At 45.2% G+C, this 23,847-nt stretch overlaps 2 long non-coding RNA genes across 2 annotated transcripts in view; one reads left to right on the forward strand and one right to left on the reverse strand.

Annotated features, from left to right (window-relative positions):
- LOC309528859 overlaps positions 1-23,847 on the forward strand; it is a 414,370-nt gene that overhangs the window by 115,987 nt on the left and 274,536 nt on the right. The window lies entirely within an intron of this gene.
- LOC309528880 lies at positions 8,030-9,878 on the reverse strand. The gene is made up of 2 exons (XR_014217953.1): positions 9,187-9,878; positions 8,030-8,748 (listed from the first exon to the last, which is right to left on the reverse strand). It is a non-coding gene; the product is annotated as an uncharacterized lncRNA (long non-coding RNA).

The following is a 23,847-nucleotide window of genomic DNA, read 5'->3' on the forward strand; positions in this document are numbered from 1 at the left end:
AGAAAGGCCTCTCCCTTTCCGAAACTCCTGTCCTACAATCTTCACTCTTGACACTCCAAGGTCAAGTGCCGCCAAGAATCTGCCCAGCGTTAAATGTGCTGCACCCAGCTCCCAACACCCCCCTGCTAATTACTGTGGTCACACTTCCTAGTCCTACAAGCAGGGAACGACTTTGCAGTCTCTCAACTGGAAGAGGTCACCTAGCTGTGCGATATAGGTCATCGCATTGGCAGTTGCTGCTTGATAGAAGACAGCTTCAGAAGGTAGCTGTTTGAACATGAAGGGCAATCTAAGGTAATTAACTGATACACCCAGTATGACTCATGTGATAGTGGGGGGAGAGGTAAGGAATAGGAGATATTCATTCAAGTTTATAATTTACAGTTTTCATGTTCATCATTTTCGGCTTTTGCACGGATTCTGCATTTTCTTGGCTATGGATGTTTCAGCTTACCAAAGCCAAGAGTAAATTATGCTACTGAGTAATTAAGGTGGGTTTGCACAACCTCTTATGATGAGTAAAAAGTAAAACAATGTGACTTTCCCCCCATTATTCCCAAACTCAGTACATGAAGGGGGCCTCATGCTTTGCCCTTACCTGGGGGAGGTACAGGCAGGGAGGTGTGCCAAGCGTTCCCACTTCCTCCCTTGCTGGGGGGTGATGCCAGCGCCCTCCCCCTCCTTCCCCGGACTGGCACACGCAGGCGTCCCTTAGCCACAAGGAGAAGGAGGTGCTGCCAACACCCCAGCCACAAAGGCCTGGCCAGGCACAGCTTGCCTCCCCACAGCTACGGCTTAGCAAAAGAGCCTGTTGTGGGGGCACCCTGGGGACTCCAAAAAGCCCAGACAGGACACTACTTCCACTGGAGTAAAGTGGGGCCATGTTGAGCCTCCTGCCCACCCGTAGAGAGGGGAGCCCCAACAGCCAAATCCCCCTGACGCTGGTGGAGAAGAGCACAAGCCGTCTCTCTGGCGATCACTCGTAGCCGAGTAAGATTGTCTTCCATAAACACGGTTTTAACAATGAATCTGTAAGTGACTGTGGAGGCCAATTCTGGACCCACACATCCTTCCACAGTGGGGACATTGGTTTCTGGGCAGGAGTTGATCACGGTGTGGATTTGCCAAGTGTGCCTTCCTCTTAGCACGTTTCTCCCTTGCATCCTGAGTTCGAGTGTCTTCAAAGTCTATGACGCCTTTGGTCAAGGCTGTTCTCCAACTGGAGCACTCGCAGGCCAGTGTATCCCAGTCGTACGGTGTTCATACTACATTTTTTTAGATTTGCCTTGAGACAGTCTTTAAACCTTTTTTGTTGACCACCAGCATTAAGCTTTCCATTTTTAAGTTCGGAATGGAGTAGTTGCTTTGGAAGACGATCATCAGGCATCTGCACAACATGACCAGTCCAGCGAAGTTGATGTTGAAGAATCATTGCTTCAACACTGGTGATCTTTGCTTATTCTAGTACTGTGATGGCCTGGGAATCCTGAGGAATCCCAGCCTGCACAGGAGTCCCCGCCTCCAGGGCCGGCTGAGCCGGGGCTGGGGCATGAACATGAAGGGCCCTCACCTGTGCCGGATCCTCAGGAGCAGACACCAGCTGAATCCGCTCTGGCTCTGGAGGTGATCGAGGACCCATTGCCTGCAGGTGCTCCTCTCCCAGCCCTGTCAGGGGAAGGTGAGGTTGCCTCTGGGTCCAGTAACCCTCCAGCCTCTCCGGAGCTGCAGAGGCTCAGGGCAGAGAGGTGGAGGGAACTAAGTTCTCTGAGGAGGAGTGCTCGCCTTAAGGCCAGGAGAGGCAAGTCACCTGTGGGCAGGGACCGCCCTATGCCTCAGAGGAGATAAAGGCCAGTCAGCCCAGGCCCAGGTTGTGGGAGCAACATCGTTGGTAACCTGTTCTTGCCAGCACCCTGTCCTGCTCTTCCAGAGTTCCAGAGTTCCTGACCACGCCCGGCTTCTTGCCTTGGACCCCGCTTCACCCTTGACGGACAGCCTCCATACCCTCGACCTAGGACCGGACTCAGACCACGCCGCACAGTAACCCCACCCCCACCCCGGGACCAGCACAAGTACACTGCTATTAGTACCACGCTGGGGGCACCTGTATGTGGTCGCCTGACTCGTGCCCCCTCAAAAATTGTGCCCGGGGTGACATCCCCTAGGTCACTGGTAGTGAATTGTCTCTGGCAAGAGGCATTCTCAAAGGCATCATGGGTGAAGGCAGGTTAGCCCATCTGTACTTTGGGCTGTCCTGTGAAGGGGTTCTGTGTGCACACATTACTATATATGTAAAGATTTTCCATGCAAGGGGGACCTCTGGCCAAATCGGGCTCTTCGCTCACATGGCAACACCCCTTGGTTGAATGATGTGCATAGCATTGCCCATGGCAGGGGCGGGCATAGTCATGTAATCCAGCTTGAGCTCTTTGGACAAAATGGTGGAATAGAAGTGCAATAAATAAATAAGGCACAAATCTAGAACCTGGTCTGGTAGCAGAAAGGAAAGCAGTGCAGATCTTTAACACTAGAGTCATCTCTTAATACTAGCATGTTCCCATCACCAGTCTAGCATTCTGCAAGAGCTGAAGCTTCCAGGCTAGAGCCAAGGGCAACCCTACATAGAGTGTGTAGGCGTAATCCAATCTTGATGTAGAGTACAGTGAACTACAGTGGTCAGGTTGTCCCTATCCAGGAATGACCATAGCACATGAAGCTTATAAAAGACACTGGGCCACTAAGGCCAGGTGTCTCCAATTCCTATCATCCCTAGCCAGCATGGCCAATGTTCAGGGGTGATGGGAGTTGTAGTCCAGCAACATCTCAAGTGCACCATTTTGGCTACCACTGCCTTGGTAATGTCCAGATTAAGTGGTTTTGAAAACCCATTAAGTATTTAATCCCTGCAATTAAATACACTGCTTCCACGGCTAGATAGTAATCTGTTTATAGAGTCCATTTACAAAGAACACTCATGCTTAATAATCTGGTTCGGTTATTTAAGATGCCTGCCCCTGTTGACTGACCTTATTCTGCCCTACGTAACACACTTTTCTAGTTAATATTTGCATCATGCCCCCACTTGTTTCAGGAGTTATATTGAGTTACTCTGCATCACGTGAAGTGGCAAAATTCCAAAACAGTACTGCCTGGATAAACATTTTAAAAGGCAGGTATTCACCAAAGGCTGTGCCAATCCATGCAGCTCCACAGGTATTTTGCAAGCTTTTCACAGGCCCGATCAGAGATAATAGCAATCCCAGTATTTCCGTAATAACTCTGAAACACATACTGTTGCCTTTAAGGCTTGAACTCAGCATCTAAGCCTCTAGGCAAATATTGAGGTCGTTGGTCCATCCCTAATAATTTCCCATTTCTTAACAGATTAGCTAATATAAATAAAATCTAAGTGAGAAAGCGACTGAGGTTGTGGCTCACACAATTCCCCTGACTACAATAGATTTGCTCTGGATTCAAACCAGATGCGTCAGAGATCAAAAAGATATATCAAATTCAAACGACCCAGTAGTAAGTTTTTTTGCCACTAGATCACCAGTATGAGCCACCACTGATTATTCTATTTGTTTTGTTGGTGGTGATGGTTATTTTCTTAAAAGCACTGTCAGCGCAGTCTTTAGCATATGCGCCGCCGAGGTGCAAAGATCCGCCTAGCGCCCCCAAATTTAGTTTAGCCTCCAAATTAACTTTTATTATGATGTAAGAGTTAATTTCACATTCACGGCACCGTTGAGAATGACAAGCGCCATAGCTGAGTTAAGCGCCGCCATTGGTAAATGAGTGCACAAAGTCGAAAGTCCTTTAGTGAAACAGTAGGTATACATTTCGGTGATACCTAGGTATATATGTATTTTGTTTTTCTAGCTTGATCAAAATTATTTATTATTTCATAACAGGTAGATAGTTAAGAGCTTAGGCGGCTTCAGCGGCGGGTGCCTGGCGCCCCCCAGAATTCAGCCCCCAGGTGCCCTGCACCCTTGCACCCCCAGGTAAAGATGGTCTGAGCAGTGTTCACACTCTGATCTTGATAGGAGACTGCAGAATTCTGTATTTTTGAAAGTAAGGTATTGTATCAGATGAATATTTGTTCACGAAAGCAGAACAAATCCATATTACCCCTTCAGTTTGTTTACAACTGCCATGGCCAGGAAAAAATACCATTTTCAGCAAAAGTCCTTTATGCCTGAAATCTCAATCATATAATTAAATTCAGCTTAGAGTGTAATGTGGTAGGTAAATTGGCTCAAAGACCCTAAACAACGGATTATATATACAGTACAGCTAAAAGGTGCTTCGGGGTTTCAACTAAGTCCTATCTTGTTCATTTAAAAAAATGGAATGATATTGAGAAGTATAATTAAACAAGCTTGATGAACTGGCAGAACAGGGATCCACAGTCCTTGTCCTTTTAAAAAAATCATTAGTCTTTCCCAATAGCACATAGGTGAGGATAGAGAAAAGCTGTTTTTATAAAGTTCCAATGACACTCCATAATGCCCTGCAAGAAGACAGAGCTATGACCAGTGCTTATTTTTAGCAGATATTCAAATGTATGCCATACTGGCACCTCTCTCTTTTTTTGTTAAAAAGTGTGGCGCTCATGGTGAGTACTGACACCCATTTTTCAAGGAAAAAAGCACTGGCTATGAGCCGTTTGACAGTGGCCAGCATGCTTATCACACTAGCCTACCTGGAACAGCAAGAACCTGCAGTCAGCTGTTGCTCCCTGGCCCATGAACTTGCAATGATACAGGTGTTTGCAAGCACACCTCAAAGTTAGTAGGCTTGCCCCAAAAGCATTCAACATGCACATCTTAAGACAATAACCTCCAACATTTCATCAGTGAAGATAAAGAAAGGCGTGTGCATTTGGGTGGAGCTTGGGACAGAGCCTGGCAGCCTAGAAGAGTGGTCCAGAGAATAGCAGAAGAGCCAGCACAATCCAGGGTCAAACATGCTCCTAACTGGGCGGGGGGGGGGCGAGACAGAGAGGCTCTAAATAAAGTCCATGCAAGCAGATAGTTCCAGATGATCCAGAAGTAAAAGTTCTTTTTTTATATAAAATATTTATTAAGATTTTTTTTAAGATATTACAATACAAAATGAAAAAACAAAAACAAAATAAAAATTATTAAAAAAACCACTCCATTTTTCTATTACTTATTTTCCTTAGCTTGTTTCCCGGACCTCCTCATACCTCCCTTTTTTGTATTCCAGTTCAATTTGTTGGCTCAGCAAATCCTTACCCTCTTTGTTTATCCTAATCTTTGGTCTTAAAATAATAACATTAGATTTTTCCCCATTAACAACCCATTTTTTATATTCCCTTAAAGCATTACAGCTGGAAACCACTTAATTTCTATCCAACATCATTCTAACATTCATTAATTTTACAATATTTCTGTAGATAGTCTTTAAATTTCTTCCAATCTTCTTCCACCGACTCTACACCCTGGTCTCGGATTCTGCCAGTCATTTCTGCCAGTTCCATATAATCCATCAGCTTCATCTGCCATTCTTCCAGAGTGGGTAAATCCTGTGTCTTCCAATACTTTGCAATAAGTATTCTTGCTGCTGTTGTAGCGTACATAAAAAAAGTTCTATCCTTCTTTAGCACCAATTGGCCGACTATGCCCAGGAGGAAGGCCTCTGGTTTCTTCAAGAAGGTATATTTAAATACCTTTTTCAGTTCATTATATATCATTTCCCAGAAAGCCTTAATCCTTGGGCACGTCCACCAAAGGTGAAAGAATGTACCTTCAGTTTCTTTACATTTCCAACATTTATTATCGGGCAAGCTTGACTGGGGTCATGTACCACCTGTAAATCATTTTCATAATATTCTCTCTCAAGGCATTACATGCCGTAAACTTCATACCTGTGGTCCACAACTGTTCCCAGTCAGCAAACACAGAAGTAAAAGTTCTTGCACTAACAAGATGGCTTTGATGGATACAAACCTTAAAAAAAACCCACCTATATAAAAATTATAGAGGTTTAGATACAACTCCTTTATGATCCCTACTCCCTGGGCATCAGACTTCACTGTCAAAGGCTTGTACAATATAAGAGAGGGGGGAAATAGATCCTTTAAAAGGCAAGTCTTTGTAAAGCATGGCTATCCTTGCTTACTCAGAACTGTTAAGAGGATAAAGTAACTGGTGACAAAATGGGTCTAAACTAATATTTTCTGGCTTTGCACTGCTATTAATTAATGACTGCTGCTGTAATCATCTATATGTTTGCCCATACATATAACTCCCCTCCCCTGTCATAAGCAGGATAATTGGGTACTGGTCTGAGCAGTACTATTTTGCTCAAATATATTTTTCCACATTACTTCAGCATTTATTTTTAGACTGCTATGGTCATGAAGGTACGTGAATTTCTGAATTGTTGTCTGTCAGCTAATCCATACCTCATCCTGAATCTCCTTGTAAATAAAATATTTTCCCATCACTAATGCAGTCTTATGGTTTATTACCACATGGTAAGAATTAACAGTCTTCTCAATCTTCAGTCAATATGATACAAAGGAATGCTAGATAAATCTATTAGAATTCAGTGTAAAATAAATGATTTTTACACTGAAATTTAATACATTTATCTCACTTGCATCTGTATCATGTCAAACGGTGATGTTTCCTATCAAGAAACATGGTTATTGATCATTTTTAATAGCGACCATCAATAGTATCAAAACTCTGAATAAGCTTTTAACCTAAATCTTTGGAAGATATCAAAATCAATTCCCATTTTAAAAAGTGTATTTTATCCAACAAAATTTAAAGGCTACTAGAAGCATCTTAGATATATGTAATTCATCATACATATATTCATATTTAATATCTTCATGGTAGTTGACAACATTAAAGGGAACTGTAACTCAAGAAATAATGGGATGTTTTTAGCAAAAGAGCCCACTCACAGACACTCACCATCAAATCTCTCCACCTTATTCTATGTTGCCCAGTCCTATAGTAGAGCCAAGATGGTAAGCATTTTTCTGTTTAGCGTGGCTTCAAGCTAGTCCTATCATCATTGAGATATAACAGGCAAGGACAGAAAGTAAACATCATTGGTACCAAATGACTGTTACCCTCCCACACATGCAAGGAGTTCACACGGATATTCCTGGGAAATGATGCTCCGCAGTGTGAGACAGGTTGGAGCTGCCATTAATGGCGCTGGAAGCGATTGGCCCTGCCAGTGCTGTCACAGGGCATGAACTAAAATCACAGTCAGGAGCACAAGCATCAGACTGATGTGCAGAAACACAGCACCTCCTGTCCTGGTGTGTCCCCCCACCACCACCTGTCTAGATTACCTATGATTTCTATCAGTTTCCAGTTTGCTTCAGTTCTACACATTTGGTCACAGTTTAAAGCACAGGAGAAACGAAAGAAGTGGAGGAGGAGGAGGAAGAGGAGGAGGAGGAGAATTGGGGAGGAGGTGGAGGTGGAAGAAGCAGCCCTTGACACCTTCCTGAGCCACATGTTACGATATAGAAGCAATGCGGCCGCGAGCTGCTGCTAGCTTGAAAGCAAAACATAATGGGAATGTTGGGACTGTTCCGTGGGAAACAGAGGGACAGTCTATTCGCAGTGCGAAGCACCGGAATTAGCTCAGAGTGTAATATGAGCTGTACAGGAAGTACAGAAGGAGTTTGTCTCTCGGCTGTTGGAGTTTGAAGAGAGCAGACGTGTTTTTATGTAACGCTGCAAAGACAGAAATAAAGGCATGTAAATACGTTTCTGTCTATCTCTTTCCCCTGCCCGGGGGGGGCAGGAAAGAGGGGGGGTGTTCTTCTCACGCTGAGAAGGATCGCCTATCGTCGACCTAGCCTATATCCTGCCGGGGAATGCAGACAGGGAGGTCTTCGGGAGATCAAGCCAGGTGCCTGGAGAGTGGCCAGTTTCTCCTGATAAAGGCTTGATTCCCAACACCACATCCTGGGAGGGCAGCTGAGGTTGTTGCTACTGATGCATACTCCAGGGACCTTCCAAAAGAAGGAGACACTTCACTCATTTTTAACTATAAGCACAGAACACTAAGAACAAAGAAACACGCAAAGCATATACAGTTTACAAAATGTTTCACATACTGGCTGGGCAAACCTCTACACACCACGGACGGGAAGTGTGTGCCTTTGAAATGGTGTTGAACTATCCCTGCTGTTGGGCATGTTTGCTGGCACTAAGGAGAGTTGGAATCCAACAACATCTGAAAGGATGTTACACACCAGAGGTGTGTCACCAAGTTCCCCACTCTCGCTGCACACCAAATGCACCTCCTTCCCTGGTTCACTTGTTTGTTTTCTCCTGCCCATTATGACCCAGGCCTAGATTAACTAGGATTTCTATCAGTTTCCATCTTCTCTTGGGCCGAAATGATTTTATTTTATGCGTGAATGCAATGCAATTATTTCCTTAAAAATAAATCTATCATCTTAACTGCAAAAGTGTGCCTTTGATTTATACTCTCTCCGACCTCACCTGTCCCTTTAAATGCACTGCTTGCAATATGTTACTGGTGCACAGCGAGAAATCTCCAATTATATAAAAGGGAAGGTTGAAACCTAATAATTATTGCATGTGATTTATTATGCACCCATTTGGAGTGCTCCTGGTGCTGTGAGTTTCAAATGTTTTAAGGGAACCAGCCATGGAGGAGGTGTAGGTGGTTGGAAAACCGCCCCATGGGTGCCCCGCTGCTTGGCCCTCAGGATCCCTACTGTAATGTGTATGGGTTGCTCGTGCGTAAGTTGCCGCCTCTCCAGGCTTTGTTGCCTTGCTAAACCTTTCAGTCTGGGCAGCCCTTCACTTCGTGGCTGCCTCAGTCGCTAGCAGAATCCGTCAGTGGGCGTTTCTTAAATCTTTTCCAACATAAAAGTTGTTTGACACCCAGTCTCCTCCTACTCTCTCTGTGCGGAAGTCTTCTGCGCAGGGTGGGCGTGGGTAGCGGAGGACCCATGCTCTCCCCGCTGGTGTCCAGTGAAGAGTCCTGGAGCCCTCTCACCGATTCCCCCATCAGCCCCTCTATATCCCTGGTGTTGCGCTGATTGGCTTCCCCATCTGCGGAGCTGCCTCTCTCCCTGCTGGGCCCTTCTCCAGCATCATTTGAGAGCCTTCCCTCCGCCTCTAGCTCCGATGTCAGTTCCCTGACACCTACCATGCCCCATGATCTGACCATCTTTACAGTGATACCTCTGGTTATGTACTTAATTCATTCTGGAGGTTCATTCTTAACCTGAAACTGTTCTTAACCTGAAGCACCACTTTAGCTAATGGGGCCTCCCACTGCCGCTGTGCGATTTCTGTTCTCATCCTGAAGCAAAGTTCTTAACCAGAGGTAATATTTCTCGGTTAGTGGAGTCTGTAACCTGAAGTGTATGTAACCCAAGGTACCACTGTACTTTCATGCCTGGGCAGAGAGATGTGAATGTAGAAAGCCCTGAATTTTGCACGACTTGAATGTACAAAGTCAAGCATCGCATCTTTTGTCTCACCTATTTTTCCCCTCTGGGCCTGACCCATCCCTGAACTAAACTAAACATCCTGAACCACCTGGGGGGGGGAGGTATAGAAGAGGACAGCTGGTCTCTTGCACCTTGAGAGTGTGTAGAGGAGTGGATTTCAGCAGGTGTGCCTCTTCTGTGCATGTAGCAAAGGCACAGGATACCTAACTCCTTTATTTGCCTGGCCACCATGTTGTTGTTTAGTCGTGTCCGACTCTTCGTGACCCCCTGGACCAGAGCACGCCAGGCACTCCTGTCTTCCACTGCCTCCTACAGTTTGGTCAAACTCATGCTGGTAGCTTCGAGAACACTGTCCAACCATCTCATCCTCTGCCGTCCCCTTCGCCTTGTGCCCTCCATCTTTCCCAACATCAGGGTCTTTTCCAGGGAGTCTTCTCTTCTCATGAGGTGGCCAAAGTATTGGAGCCTTAGCTTCAGGATCTGTCCTTCCAGTGAGCACTCAGGGCTGATTTCCTTCAGAATGGAGAGGTTTGATCTTCTTGCAGTCCATGGGACTCTCAAGAGTCTCCTCCAGCACCATAATTCAAAAGCATCAATTCTTCGGCGATCAGCCTTCTTTATGGTCCAGCTCTCACTTCCCCTGGCCACCATACCTGGCACCAAAAAGATAAGAGAGATGAAACCAAGCTCCTGTCCTGAGTCATATCTCACATTGCCACACTCAGTGCAGAGACCCACTCTGAGATTGGGGGGGGTTGTTTTTTTACAATCAAGCAGTATATAAATTTTATGGAAATGAATAAATTAAGATCTCCATAGTTGGGCATGTTCACATGGAAAGAGGTGGCCCTTGCAGTAATCTATCCCTAAGACATTTAGAAAGGAGACTTTTAAAACCACCACCTTGAATTAAGTCAAAAGCAGACTGGAAAACATTAAAATGCTTTTGAGACTGATGCGTTCCATAGGCCAACATACAAATAATCCATAACATGCAATGAAGCTCATACAACACATGCCGTGACAGACAGCAAGGCCCACATTCAGCAAAAGCCTTGATTATATTGTGTCACGCATGCTTGGTTAAATATTTGTTGTTGTTGTGTTATGTATTTTGTGTTTTTATATTGTAAACTGCCGGGTGGTGGTAGTGGTACTGATGATGATTTATTTAATTTCCATACTGCCCTTCATCTGAGGATCATAGGATGATTTACTATTTGAGAATCCATACCATAGTAACAAACAAAAATAATAGCCCCTCACAGATGCACACAGTCTAGAAGGCCATGGATTGTTTAATTAGCCAATGGCCAGGGAGAAGATTAATGTTTTTGCCCGGCACCTAAAGATGTACAATGAGACACATGAGGGAGGTATTCCATTCTGTTGTGATTGTTATTCAAGTAACTGTCGTTTTTAACTGTGTTCTGCTTGTGTGTGTGTGTGTGAGAGAGAGAGAGAGAGAGAAAGAGAGAGAGAGAGAGAGAGAGAGAGAGAGAGAGAGAGAGAGAGAGAGAGAGAATGGCTGATGAGAGAGGCTTCTCTGGATACTGCTGAGGACAGTGTATGCCAGTGTGATTTGTCTGAAGTGAAACAAGACAGAGAAAGATCCCTAAACGTTAATAGGGAGAAACCTGTGCAGGAGCTCTCTATAAGGAATAAAGTGAAGAAGCATGAAATTGAAATTTTATTCTTCTCAGTTATATGTTTATAAAAGTAAAGTTCTTTTGAATATAAAGGGTCTGGGCATCACATATCATCAAAAATTATTTTTATATATATACACAACAGAGTGGTATATGAATTTAATAAATAAGAATAATAAATATGCCCAGGCATGCTGTCATAATTAAAATGAAGAAATTCCTTGCTGAGAGGTGCTTACCAGATGCAATACTGTGCATGTCTATGCAGAAAATTCCCTTAAGTTCCATGGGGCTTACTCCCAGGTAAGTGTGTAGAGCAGGAATGGGGGACTTCAGGCCCAGAGGCCAAAGGCAGGCCTCTACCCACACACACACCCTCTGCTCTGTTCTTGCCTAGCTGGATTGTGCCCTTCAACTCTGATAATGCTGCTTGCTTGCCTGGATTGAGGCTAGACAGGCTTGAGTGAATGCATGTAGAAACTAGCCTACTGCACAAATGTAAAATTTCTATTTGTTGTTCCATCCGCTTTTGCCCCTGGCCCAACCCACGGTGGGCGTGTGGCTCTCGGGAGGTTTCCCAGGAGAGAATGTGGTCCACAAACTGACTTGGCCATGCCTGCAAACAATCTAGTCTGATTTAAACAGATTCAGGATCGTTCTCCGACTGAGATACAAGGGAGAAATGTTGCTCAGACACCACTTCCGTAAATCTTTCGCAAACACACACACACACACACGTAAAAAACCCTATACTGTAAGATACACATAAATGTCATTAAAGAACTTTTGCATGCTTCGTTGCAAATATGCTTATTCAGATGATTGGTTTCTATCACGTTTCCATTGCATTACATTTTCACAGGGAAACATTTGCACGTCTCCTTAGAGCCAATTTACAGGCCTGTGTATGGCAACATGAGACCTTGTGAATCTACAGCACAGTAAGCTGCCTCATCCCGAATCAGAAGATTTGTCCACCCAGCTCACCATTCGTCTGCTCTTAATGGCAATGGCTCTCAAGGTTGTCAAGGCCAAAGTTAGAGCACATGCCAGCTCCATATTTGTGCGCCCTTGACAGCACAATCCTATGCATGTGTTCAGAAGATAACCCCACTGAATCCAATTGGACCTATGCCCAAGGAAGTATGGTATGCATCAAATTGCAACCTAAGTGCAAGGTTTTTAAAAAAAATGTAAATTGACAACCTTCCAATCCACACTGGGTGCCTAGCATAATGGACAGGGGCTTTAGCCATTTGCTAAAGTTTCCAGTTCAGGTCAGGACACCCTGACCCATGTCAGCTCCCAGGAAAGAAAACTGGGAGGTTGGGGTTTTGTCCCTTCCATGCATATTGCTGGGGAGGGGGCAGTCCAAACTGGGACTTCCCTCTCTAAGATTCTATGATAGGTAGGAAATCCATGTCTGGGCTGTAACAGTTTGAACTGTATTTGGAGGTCCACAGAAGTCCTTGCACATAGAAAACAAGCAAGCCATGGCTCACCCTTCTCCCTGGCACCTATTTTTAGGAACATAGGATGTTGCCTTAGACTCAATCAGGCCAGCGGTCAGTACTGTGTATACCAGTAGTTCTCAAAGGGTCTGTTGCGCCACACTGGTGTGGCAGGAGAAGATTGCAAGAGTGGCCAAAAGATATACAGAAACAGTATCCACGGCTTCAAGAGCATTGTTCTCCAGTTCTCCAGGACATATTGTTGTGAACAGGGAGGTTCAACTCTGACAAATATGAAAGATCAGAAAAGAGAAAGGCTTCTTTGTGTTGATGAGGAGATGAGAGCTTGTTTGCCTCAAATTCGACCTACTATAAATGAGATTATCCAGCAAAAGCAAGCTCACACCTCTCATTGAGTTTGTTATGCATACTTAAGGTACATTTGCAAGAGGCTCGTTTATAATTTTATTTTGGGAATGATTCATGTTCTTATGCAGCTGCATTGTTTTAGACCTTCTGGATGTCTTATGATGATACTATAAAGTAGTTGTGTTCTGTGTTATAAATCAAGCACTGCTAGGATTGTTCCTTTTTGTTTTCCATTGCATGTCTTTTCAATAAAATATTTGGTGTGGTGTGAGCAAATTTTTATGATGAAAGTGTGGCCCAGAGAACCGCTGGACTGCACTGATTCAAGTCTCCTTGCTCTACCTGGAGATGTGAACTCAAGTGAGAGCCAGTGTGGTGTAGTGGTTAAGAGCAGTAGTCTCGTAATCTGGTGAACCGGGTTCGCTTCCCTGCTCCTCCACATGCAGCTGCTGGGTGACCTTGGGCTAGTCACACTTCTCTGAAGTCTCTCAGCCCCACTCACCTCACAGAGTGTTTGCCGTGGGGGAGGAAGGGAAAGGGGAATGTTAGCCGCTTTGAAACTCCTTCGGGTAGTGATAAAGCGGGTTATCAAATCCAAACTCCTCCTCCTCCTCCTCCTCTTCTTCTTCTTCTTCTTCTTCATCCGAAGCAGCTGTACTATTGCCCTTCACCACGTTTTTTGATGTGGAGTGAAGTTACCAGATTTTTTTTCAATGAATCTGGGGACACTTTAAATAAATAAATAAATAAATAAATAAAGCGTTGATGCTGCAGCAATGGCGGTGGCAGAGGGGCGGCTGCCACCTTGACCTCAACCACCACGTTCCCCCTTCCTCCAAGGCTTCTATCTCCTTTCTCCATGAGCCTGGGCAGCCCCTGAGTTATTGGTTCTTCAGTGGTGGTGGGGAAGCAGTGTGCGGTGGGTCAGGCATGGAAGGTGGAGAAGGAGGGCCGAGAGCAGTGGCAGTGGCGGCAAGGCTCGGGCAGCACGATGCCTCCCTTCCCATCAGAGCAGCCCCAATCCCATTCCTACTTGTGTACAAGCAGGAGGGAGTGGGGATCTCTCAGGCAACAGGAAGCCTTCCTTCCCAGCTGAGATTAATTGCTGGGGTCAGGGAAGGTGAAGGCAGGCCGGAAGCTGCATCTTTGAGCCCCTGCACCACCATCATATGGGGACTTCCGAGCAGCTCCTGAAGCCAGCCAGAGCCAACTGCTCTGGGCTGCTGAGACTGCCGTTGCTGCATTTCCCGGGGACATTAGATGAAATCCGGGGACATTCCGGGGATGGAATTTGTCTGGGGACTTATTCACGAATCCGGGGACTGTCCCCGGAAAACGGGGATGTCTGGTAACCCTAATGCGGAGGAGATACTTTTCTTTTTTTGATAGAGGAGCAGCTCCAGCCATGAGTCCGTCACCTCGGTAAGGCAACTGGGCCAGGCTTTTGTGGGGAAAGTAAACAGTGCTGCCTTCCTGTGTCTTGACTGAGCTGCCTCTTACAGTCTGCCCATGCCCCCTAGGGGACAAGATGCTGTACCATACCAGAAAGGCTACGTGTTGGGTAGCCCATAGCCCCCCAAACTGGCTGTCATTAATATGGGGAACAGCAGTATTCTGCTGCAAGGGAGTATTAACACATTAGTGAAGGTTTCGTTTTTAAGAGTTCCCTTTTTTGTCATGTGAAGCATCCTGACTGTGAGTTGCAGGTGATACACTCCTGGTTCCCAGTGACAGCAGTGCTGTGTCCTGCAGTTATATGATTTCTACTCCGGTGGGGAGTTTCCCTTCGACAAAGTGTAGGATCATGGCAATGAAAATAAGGAATAGAGTTAGGGCAATAACACAACCCTGATCCCACTGTGAATGGTTCACTTTGAGAGCCATTCTTATCTGCGATTGTTGCCGTCATATTATCATGGAGGAGCCGAATGATGTTTACAAATTTATCTGGGCAGCCAGTTTTCAGAAGGACAGTCCACAGGGCATTACAATTTACATTGTCGAAAGCCGGCAAGACAGGCGAACTAATATCAGTGTACTGGAAGAAGCAAAGATCACCAGTGTTGAAGCAATGATTCTTCAACATCAACTTCGTTGGACTGGTCATGTTGTGCAGATGCCTGATGATCGTCTTCCAAAGCAACTACTCTATTCCGAACATAAAAATGGAAAGCATAATGCTGGTGGTCAACAAAAGAGGTTTAAAGACTGTCTCAAGGCAAATCTTTAAAAATGTAGTATAAACACTGACAACTGGGAAACACTAGCCTGCGAGTGCTCCAGTTGGAGAACAGCCTTGACCAAAGGTGTCATGGGCTTTGAAGACACTCAAACTCAGGATGTAAGGGAGAAACGTGCTAGGAGGAAGGCACGCTTGGCAAATCCACACCATGATCAACTCCTGCCCGGAAACCAACGTCCCCACTGTGGAAGGACGTGTGGGTCCAGAATTGGCCTCCACAGTCACTTACGGACTCATTGTTAAAACTGTGTTTATGGAAGACAATCTTACTCGGCTATGAGTGATTGCCAAAGAAGAAAGAAGAAGTCCTGCAGTTAACTAATGACATATTTTTTACCTGTAGGCTTTTATTTTGAATACCTGTCCAATACTCTTTTTTTTTTTAATTTGAATATTCAGGGAGGGGTGCACATGCCCTATTGTAGAAGTCCCTGGGAACAACTTTCTCATTCAAATATATTTAATGTCAAAAGTTTCTAGCAGGTATAATTTTCTGTCTATGATTCATTATAGATCAAAGAGTGTGTGCAGTGAGAGAGGCAGGTGGGACTCTTCGCATTCTCATTCTTCCTGGCATAAAAAAAAACCCTTATCTATCTCAGATGCAAACTGTGGCATCTTTGCAAGTGGATGTCAAGGAACAAAGCATTTTACTGAAGCATGTATTGAGCATGTGCTAGGATATTTATAAGGGTGTATAACTTCAAAATTGTCATAATCAGAAACACATACTTTTAAGTTAGATGCCAGAAATGGAAAACGTGGAACAAAGGGTAAGTGGATTTATGAAAGTAGGAAAGGTTAAACTAAAGGTTAAACTAAATATCCGTCTCCAGGGTCTCAGGCAGAAGGCCTTCTCGGTAGTGGCACCCACCCTGTGGAGTGCCCTCCCATCAGATGTTGAGTAATCCTGTAACATCAGGAAACATCTGAAGGCAGCCCTGTATAGGGAAGCTTTTTAAGGTTTAAGGTTTTATTATGTTTTTCTATATGCTGGAAGCCGATCAGATGGGTGGGATACAAATTTATAATTATACAGTGTTGACTCGCAAGACGAAAATAATCCATTCCACGAGTCTCTTCGCCTAGCGGTTTTTTCGTCTTGCAAAGCAACCCTATTAGCGGCTTAGCGGATTAGCACTACAGTGGTGCCTCGCAAGATGAAAATAATCTGTTCCACGAGTCTCTTCGTCTAGCGGTTTTTTCGTCTTCCCAAGCAACCCTATTAGCGGCTTAGCGGATTAGCACTATTAGCGGTTTAGCGGTTTAGCGGCTATTAAAGGCTTAGCGGCCAAAAGGCTATTAGCGGCTTAGCGGCTTAGAAAAAGGGGGGAAAGCGAAAAAAATCATAAGACTCGAAAGACGTTTTTGTCTTGCGAAGCAAGCCCATAGAGAAATTCGTCTTGCGAAGCGCATCGAAAAACGGAAAACCCTTTCGTCTAGCGGGTTTTTCGTCTTGCAAGGCATTCGTCTTGCGGGGCACCACTGTATTAGCGGTTTAGCGGTTTAGCGGCTATTAAAGGCTTAGCGGCTTAGCGGCTTAGAAAAGGGGGGGGAGCGGAAAAAAATGGCAAGACTCGCAAGACTTTTTCGTCTTGCGAAGCAAGCCCATAGGGAAATTCTTCTAGCGAAGCAACGCAAAAACGGAAAACCCTTTCGTCTAGCGGGTTTTTCGTCTTGCGAGGCATTCGTCTTGCGGGGCACCTCTGTATTATTATTATATGATATACAATATCTTTACTGTCATTGTCCCATACAGAACAATGAAATTGAAAAACTAATTAATCTAGATCAGGGGTCAGCAAACTTTTTCAGCAGGGGGCCGGTCCACTGTCCCTCAGACCTTGGGGGGGGGGAGACAATATTTTGAAGGGGGGAATGAAGAAATTCCTATGCCCCACAAATAACCCAGAGATGCATTTTAAATAAAAAGACATGCTCTACTCATGTAAAAACAAGCTGATTCCCAGACAGTCCACGAGCTGGATTTAGAAGGCGTTTGGACTGGATCCGGGCCCCGAGCCTTAGTTTGCCTACCCATGATCTAGATATTTAAAAGTTGTTTATTCTTTCAAGCTAAGTTTTAACCAATTACCTAAAGTGTAAATTACTATAGATGCCAATGAAAACTGCTGATCTTTCTATATACCAACCCTCTCCAATGTCAGAGTCCAACATTTCTGCTGGACTCTGACAGGAGCTTGCAGAAAAATACAGAATGCAATCCAAACTACCTGACACAGAGGGAGAAGGAGAGGCAGCCAGCAAGCAGAGAGAGGTTCGCAAGCTCCTCACTTCCACACGCCTCTTTGCTCTTAAAATCAGATGGGGGACAGTAGAGGAGGTTAGCAGAAAGTGTTTGGGTGTGCTGAGAGAGAAGAAGGATGCATGTTTATATATGTATGATTCCAGAATGTGGTTCATGCTTATGCAGTAGTTCACATCAATCTGTTTAGCTGTGCCCAACTATAGGGCTGGGTTCCAGGTGGTGCTATGGTCTCAACCACTGAGCCTAGGGCTTGCTGATCAGAAGGTTGGCGGTTCGAATCCCCGCGATGGGGTGAGTTCCCATTGCTCGGCTCCCTCAGCCAATAAAGCGAGATGAGCGCCACAACCCCAGAGTCGTCGGCGACTGAACCTGGCAGTCAGTGGACCCTTTGCCTTTTAACTACGGTGCTAGCTATTGCCACGTCTTGTGGCAATGAATTCAGCAAATTATTTCGCTGTACAAGTAATGTTTGTTGCGCTTCTCTACTGCCACTCATATGGGACGCGGGTGGCGCTGTGGGTTAAACCACAGAGCCTAGGACTTGCCAATAAGAAGGTCGCGGTTTGAATCCCTGTGACGGGGTGATCTCCCGTTGCTCGGTCCCTGCTCATGCCAACCTAGCAGTTCAAAAGCACATCAAAGTGCAAGTAGATAAATAGCTACCGCTCCGGTGGGAAGGTAAACGGCGTTTCCATGCGCTGTTCTGGTTCGCCAGAAGTGGCTTAGTCATGGTGGCCACATGACCCGGAAGCTGTATGCCGGCTCCCTCCACCAATAAAGCGAGATGAGTGCCGCAACCCCAGAGTCGGTCACGACTGGACCTAATGGTCAGGGGTCCCTTTACCTTTACCTTTTACTGCCGCTCAAGAGAGTGAACCCTAGGAATTGTTAGTGTCAAGTAAGGAAATATGAATGCGACCAGAAAACCAAAGAATTAAAAGAATTAATTTTACAGATAAGATTTCCAAGGGTTTTGAAGGGGTATTTTACCACACAAATCAGCTTCACTGACCACTTGTCCCAGTTTCTAGTGTTAACTGAGAAGAAAAACTCATAACTCAGGACTTGGAAAATGCCGAGGCACTAAACTATGTTAAGTTTAAGAGGCCCCATGACATTACGAAAATGCTTTCTTCGTAATGTGTATTATTTTAATAGAAAATACAAATAATTAACTGGTATCTTTCCATATGTAGTAGCACATAGGTGAGGATGCAACTAAAAACCAACCATGTAACTGAAATATGTATCTTGCAATAGTCCTATTTCAACAGAACAAATGTCATGTTAGAATTATAATGTCTGCTTTAGCATGTTTCCATTGCTTCCTGTATTCTTTTAACCAATTGTGTCAACCTTGAAATTTAGTAATATATCCAGAGAGAGAGAGACCCCTCATCATCCAATGACCTAAACTGTAGATTTCTTAGCTTGTGTGTAAATGCCCAAATTGCCTACCCCAGATGCTTTTGTTTTTCCTCATCTGGGAGGTGACCCAACTCCATGATAGTTTTGTTACTTTTTCCAGTACCTTTTCCAGCTCTGTTATATATAAAGCAAGCCGTGTGACTACTCCAAAACTTTTGCAGGCGAAACCAGTATTGAAGCTGCCCCAACAGCACCATGAGTCCAAAGGACGTCTTGAGGACAATTATGACCCTGGTGCAATTGGAGATGGATATGGGAGTGTGTGATCTTGAATGCACCTTGCTTCCCTCCTTTTAAAACAAGCACTGGATCCATCCCAAATAAATTAGAGCGTCCCAGATCACAAGCAAATCACAACGGTATCGCCGTGTCTTGATGTTCACTTTTTGCCACAAGGAGTGGAACTCCTTATGGTGGGCTCATTCCTTGGTAAAACTCTGCAAGCCATTTAAGTGTTGATGTGCAATTAAAAGAATGATCACAAGGTGTCACTGTCACCCAAGACATGAACAGGGAGAATTCAATCCCTACCACAGCAAGAAGAAAACAGGCCTCCTACCTACTTGTTATGCACAGGAAGTGAGAAGTAAAGAGAGTTCGGTGTGCTTTGAGGGGTGGGGGAGAGATGGGCAATACCAATAGTGAGACTGATGGCACCTCAGTTTTCTGAACTATTTTCCCTCTGCAAATAAAAGTGTAAATGCACCAACAGAGGCTTCCAAGCTGTCTTTCAAGGCAGCCCCACAAGCACACAACCACCACTGACAGCAAGGCTTCTTAAGGGTTGACAGAAAGCATGGCACTTTCATTTGCCTGTAAAGATGTACCTTGTGTGTGATGCTCCCAGTTCACCTCATGGGGGGGGGGGGTTTCCTTATCAGCCTTTCTTGCAGAGGACACAGAACTTCTGCCAGGGTTTCTTTCCTCTGAAATCTATGCAGGGCCTCGGGCACACAATTTTTGAGGGGGCGCAAAGGAGGGGACGTGGGTGGCGCCGTGGTCTAAACCTCTGAGCCTCTTGGGCTTGCCGATCAGAAGGCTGGCGGTTTGAATCCCCATGACAGGGTGAGCGCCTGTTGCTCGGTCCCTGCTCCTGCCAACCTAGCAGTTTGAAAGCACGCCAAAAAGTGCAAGTAGATAAATAGGTACCGCTCCGGTGGGAAGGTAAACGGCGTTTCTGTGCGCTGCTCTGGTTTCACCAGAAGCGGCTTAGTCATCCTGGCCACATGACCAGGAAAAACTGTCTGCAGACAAACGCCAGCTCCCTCAGCCTGTAAAGCAAGATGAGCACCGCAACCTCAGAGTCGTCTACGACTGGACTTAACTGTCAGGGGTCCTTTACCTTTTTTTTAAGTAGGTGTGCCTGGCCCGTTGCTGCTTTCTGCCCAACAAGGGTTGTGTCAGCTTGTCTGCCCCCCCCCCGCATGGGCAGGCAGGCAGCTCAGTGTGGCCCCCCTTTGCTCCAGTGGGGGTTGGGAGCTCTGGTGGCGAGGACTGGGCTGGCGCCCACCCACTCAGCATATGTGCCCACCCTGGGCTCTGGCAACTGATGCTACACCACTGAATCCATGAAGCATTTTCCACCCAAGTTGATGGTTTTAATAGATCAAGAGAGAATGCACTCTGTAACTCTCAAACCATACCATCCAATAATGTTTCCCACTGCCCTAGAATCCTCCTGCGACATAGGACAGGAAAGGGCAATTGGGAAGGCACACCTCAACAGTACGTCTGTAACAAGCTTTTGCACCTACAGAATATTTAAATGCCTGGCACTGTACATTTCAGTGCCGCACAGGAGCAGAAAAATCTAAATTCCAGAACATTTTCTTTCCATCTTTTCCACTGGTTCCTACATCTTTTGAAAAGTTAACTGGCTTTTGCTATCAAGAGCCCTTAAAAATGGCATGATGATAGGAACACTTTCCTTATGTCGAAATCTTCCACACAGAGAAGATGATGAGATTACTTCTCCATATATAATTACATCCAGTCAAATAGTTACCCCCTGGTGAGAGATATTTCCCTAAAGACCTCCACTTCAGCTCAAGTACTTCTCAGCTAATGCAGACTTAACTGTTCTGTTAATGCACGATAAACACAGCTGAATTAATTGTTTGAAGACATATTCATTTGGAACATCTGGAATGGCTTTTTGCAAGATTAAAAAAACAAAGTTAGGCTGAATACATTACAGTGGACAGTCTTCCCCAATCTAGTGCCCCCCAGAGGTTGTTTGAATGCAACTCCCATTGCAGTGGTGTCCAAACTTTTTTCAAAGAGGGCCAGATTTGATGAAGTGAAGGGCCGTGAGGGCTAACCAAAGTTGTTGACCTTTTTCCTTTTTTTAGGATTTTACCCCAGAATTGTTGAGATTTTTTTAGGATTGATTGAGGGTTTTTTTTTAGGATATTACCGCAGGAAAGATCCTGGGAAAGATGGAGGGCACAAGGAGAAGGGGATGACAGAGGACGAGATGGTTGGATAGTGTTCTCGAAGCTACTAACATGAGTTTGACCAATCTGCGGGAGGCAGTGGAAGACAGGAGTGCCTTCACTTTTTGAAAGAATGCAACCCTTGTTGTTTAGTCGTGTCCGACTCTTTGTGACCCCATGGACCAGAGCACACCAGGTACTCCTGTCTTCCACTGCCTCCCTCAGTTTAGTCAAGCTCATGTTAGTAGCTTCAAGAACACTGTCCAGCCATCTCATCCTCTGTCATCCCCTTCTCCTTGTGCCCTCCATCTTTCCCAGCATCAGGGTCTTTTCCAGGGAGTCTTCTCTTCTCGTGAGGTGGCCAAAGTACTGGAGTCTCAGCTTCAGGATCTGTTCTTCCAGTGAGCACTCAGGGCTGATTTCCTTCAGAATGGAGAGGTTTGATCTTCTTGCAGTCCAGGGGACCCTCAAGAGTCTCCTCCAGCACCATATTGGCAACCCTACCTCCCCCCAAATTATATTTTTTGTGTGACTAGAATTTGCCTTAGAATATATTAAAATTTCTGTACACATCTACTGTTATGTTTACACTAAGGGTTAATGGAGCATCTTCACAAAATGGCTGCTCCAAAACTGCAAAGTTGCTGCCTCTAATCCACGTTGACAGCCAGAACCATTTTCTGAGCCACTTGCAAGTGGGAAGGCAGGTGGATGAGGTCTGAGGCAGTGCCCCAATCACCATAATAACCCAGTCACCATAATGATCCAAGGCAGAGGGGTTTTGTGGGTTGGCCAAGTTGGATTGACATCCCATCCCATTGACAAAGACTGAGAAGAACATAGAAGCAACACGTTGAAGCTAACATGTCTGGCTCTTCAGACATTCCTCAGCATCCAATGACATATGACAGCCACACATTAACATCAATGTTTCAGCCCCCAACAAGTACAATGGCAAATCTGCCCATGAAGTACAAAATGGTGGGGTGGCTGTTGTTCTTCTGTAAAGTTAGAGCAAAGCCAAACCTGTTTTGACCTAGATTCTTTGAAGGAATGTAAGCAAGCAAAGCCGACAGGGTTCAGAGATAAAAACAAAACAATAACCAATGAAAAGGCTAAATGCTGCTAAGAGATTAGCTAATGACAATAAGAGGCTGGTTGCTGCCTGCAGAAACCTGAAAGGAAAGTAGAGGGTTCCAGGCACTGGAAGCCATTGCTATGACAACCAGGCAAGCTTCTCATGAAGATATTTACAAAAGAAAAGGTATTGCAAAGCCAGGATTTATACACACATGTGTAACGAGAGGGACGCGGGTGGCACTGTGGTCTAAACCACAGAGCCTAGGGCTTGCCGATCAGAAGATCGGCGGTTCGAATCCCCACGATGGGGTGAACTCCCGTTGCTCAGTCCCTGCTCCTGCCAACCCAGCAGTTGGAAAACATGCCAGTGCAAGTAGATAAATAGGTACCACTTTGGTGGGAAGATAAACGGTGTTTCCGTGTGCTGCTCTGGTTCGCCAGAAGTGGCTTAGTCATGCTGGCCACATGACCTATAAAAACTGTCTGCAGACAAACGTCGGCTCCCTCGGCCAGTAAAGCAAGATGAGCATTGCAACCCCAGAGTCGTCCACGATTGGACTTAGCTGTCGGGGTCCTTTACCTTTATGTACAGAGAAAGCAAGTGATACATTCATGTGGAAGCAACACAATGCCTTTACCATGACTCCAACAGCATTCTGAAACACAGTAACTGGTCTTTCACATTATGCATTTAATTCAACATGGTTCCATGCATGCTTACTTGCAAATAAACCCTACTGAACTAAATGAGGTTTTCTCCCAACCAAGTAAAGGGTATTCCACACCATAGGAGCCGAGGTCCCTTTGCCCCCCTAATAAAATATTTGAGCAGGCCAGGCCTCCCCACAGTTGATAGGCATTGCCATTCGAACTGTGTATGTGCATGTGATCAACAAATACATGTGCATGCCTTGTGTGCATCAAAACAGACTTGGAAAACCTTTTACATTTCAGATTAAGCTCACATCCACAAGGATTCAGTTTTAAGATGATTTATGCATAGTGGCTGTTGTGACTGAGATGGAAGGGAGATTACTGTACTATTTTAAAAAATACCAACAATATAAAGCAAGACTTGAAAGTTGCTATACTTCAGCAAAACAAAAGCTGCTGAGTTGGAATCCATGTGCAGATTGGAAAATATCAGCTTTGGACTGAATCAAGACTGGGAGTAGCATGCTCGCTACAGAAATATCCTTCTCTTCGTGTTCCTATTCATCATTGCTTTGCTAGTTCATTCTGGGTTGGGAGAGAGTCACACCCACTCTGATTGCATCCTTTATCTTTTTCAGTGGACTTTGTTTGCATTTGATTCTGCAAGGTAATGGGACAGGGCTGTCTCTTGCACTCTGAGCTTCCTGGTCCCAGTTTATAATGAAAAGCAACATGGCACACAGACAGGCACCTTTGTCAGCTGTGAATTACACTTGG

Source organism: Podarcis vaucheri (assembly GCF_965113315.1).
Source record: "Podarcis vaucheri genome assembly, chromosome: 3".
Lineage (NCBI taxonomy): Eukaryota > Metazoa > Chordata > Lepidosauria > Squamata > Lacertidae > Podarcis > Podarcis vaucheri.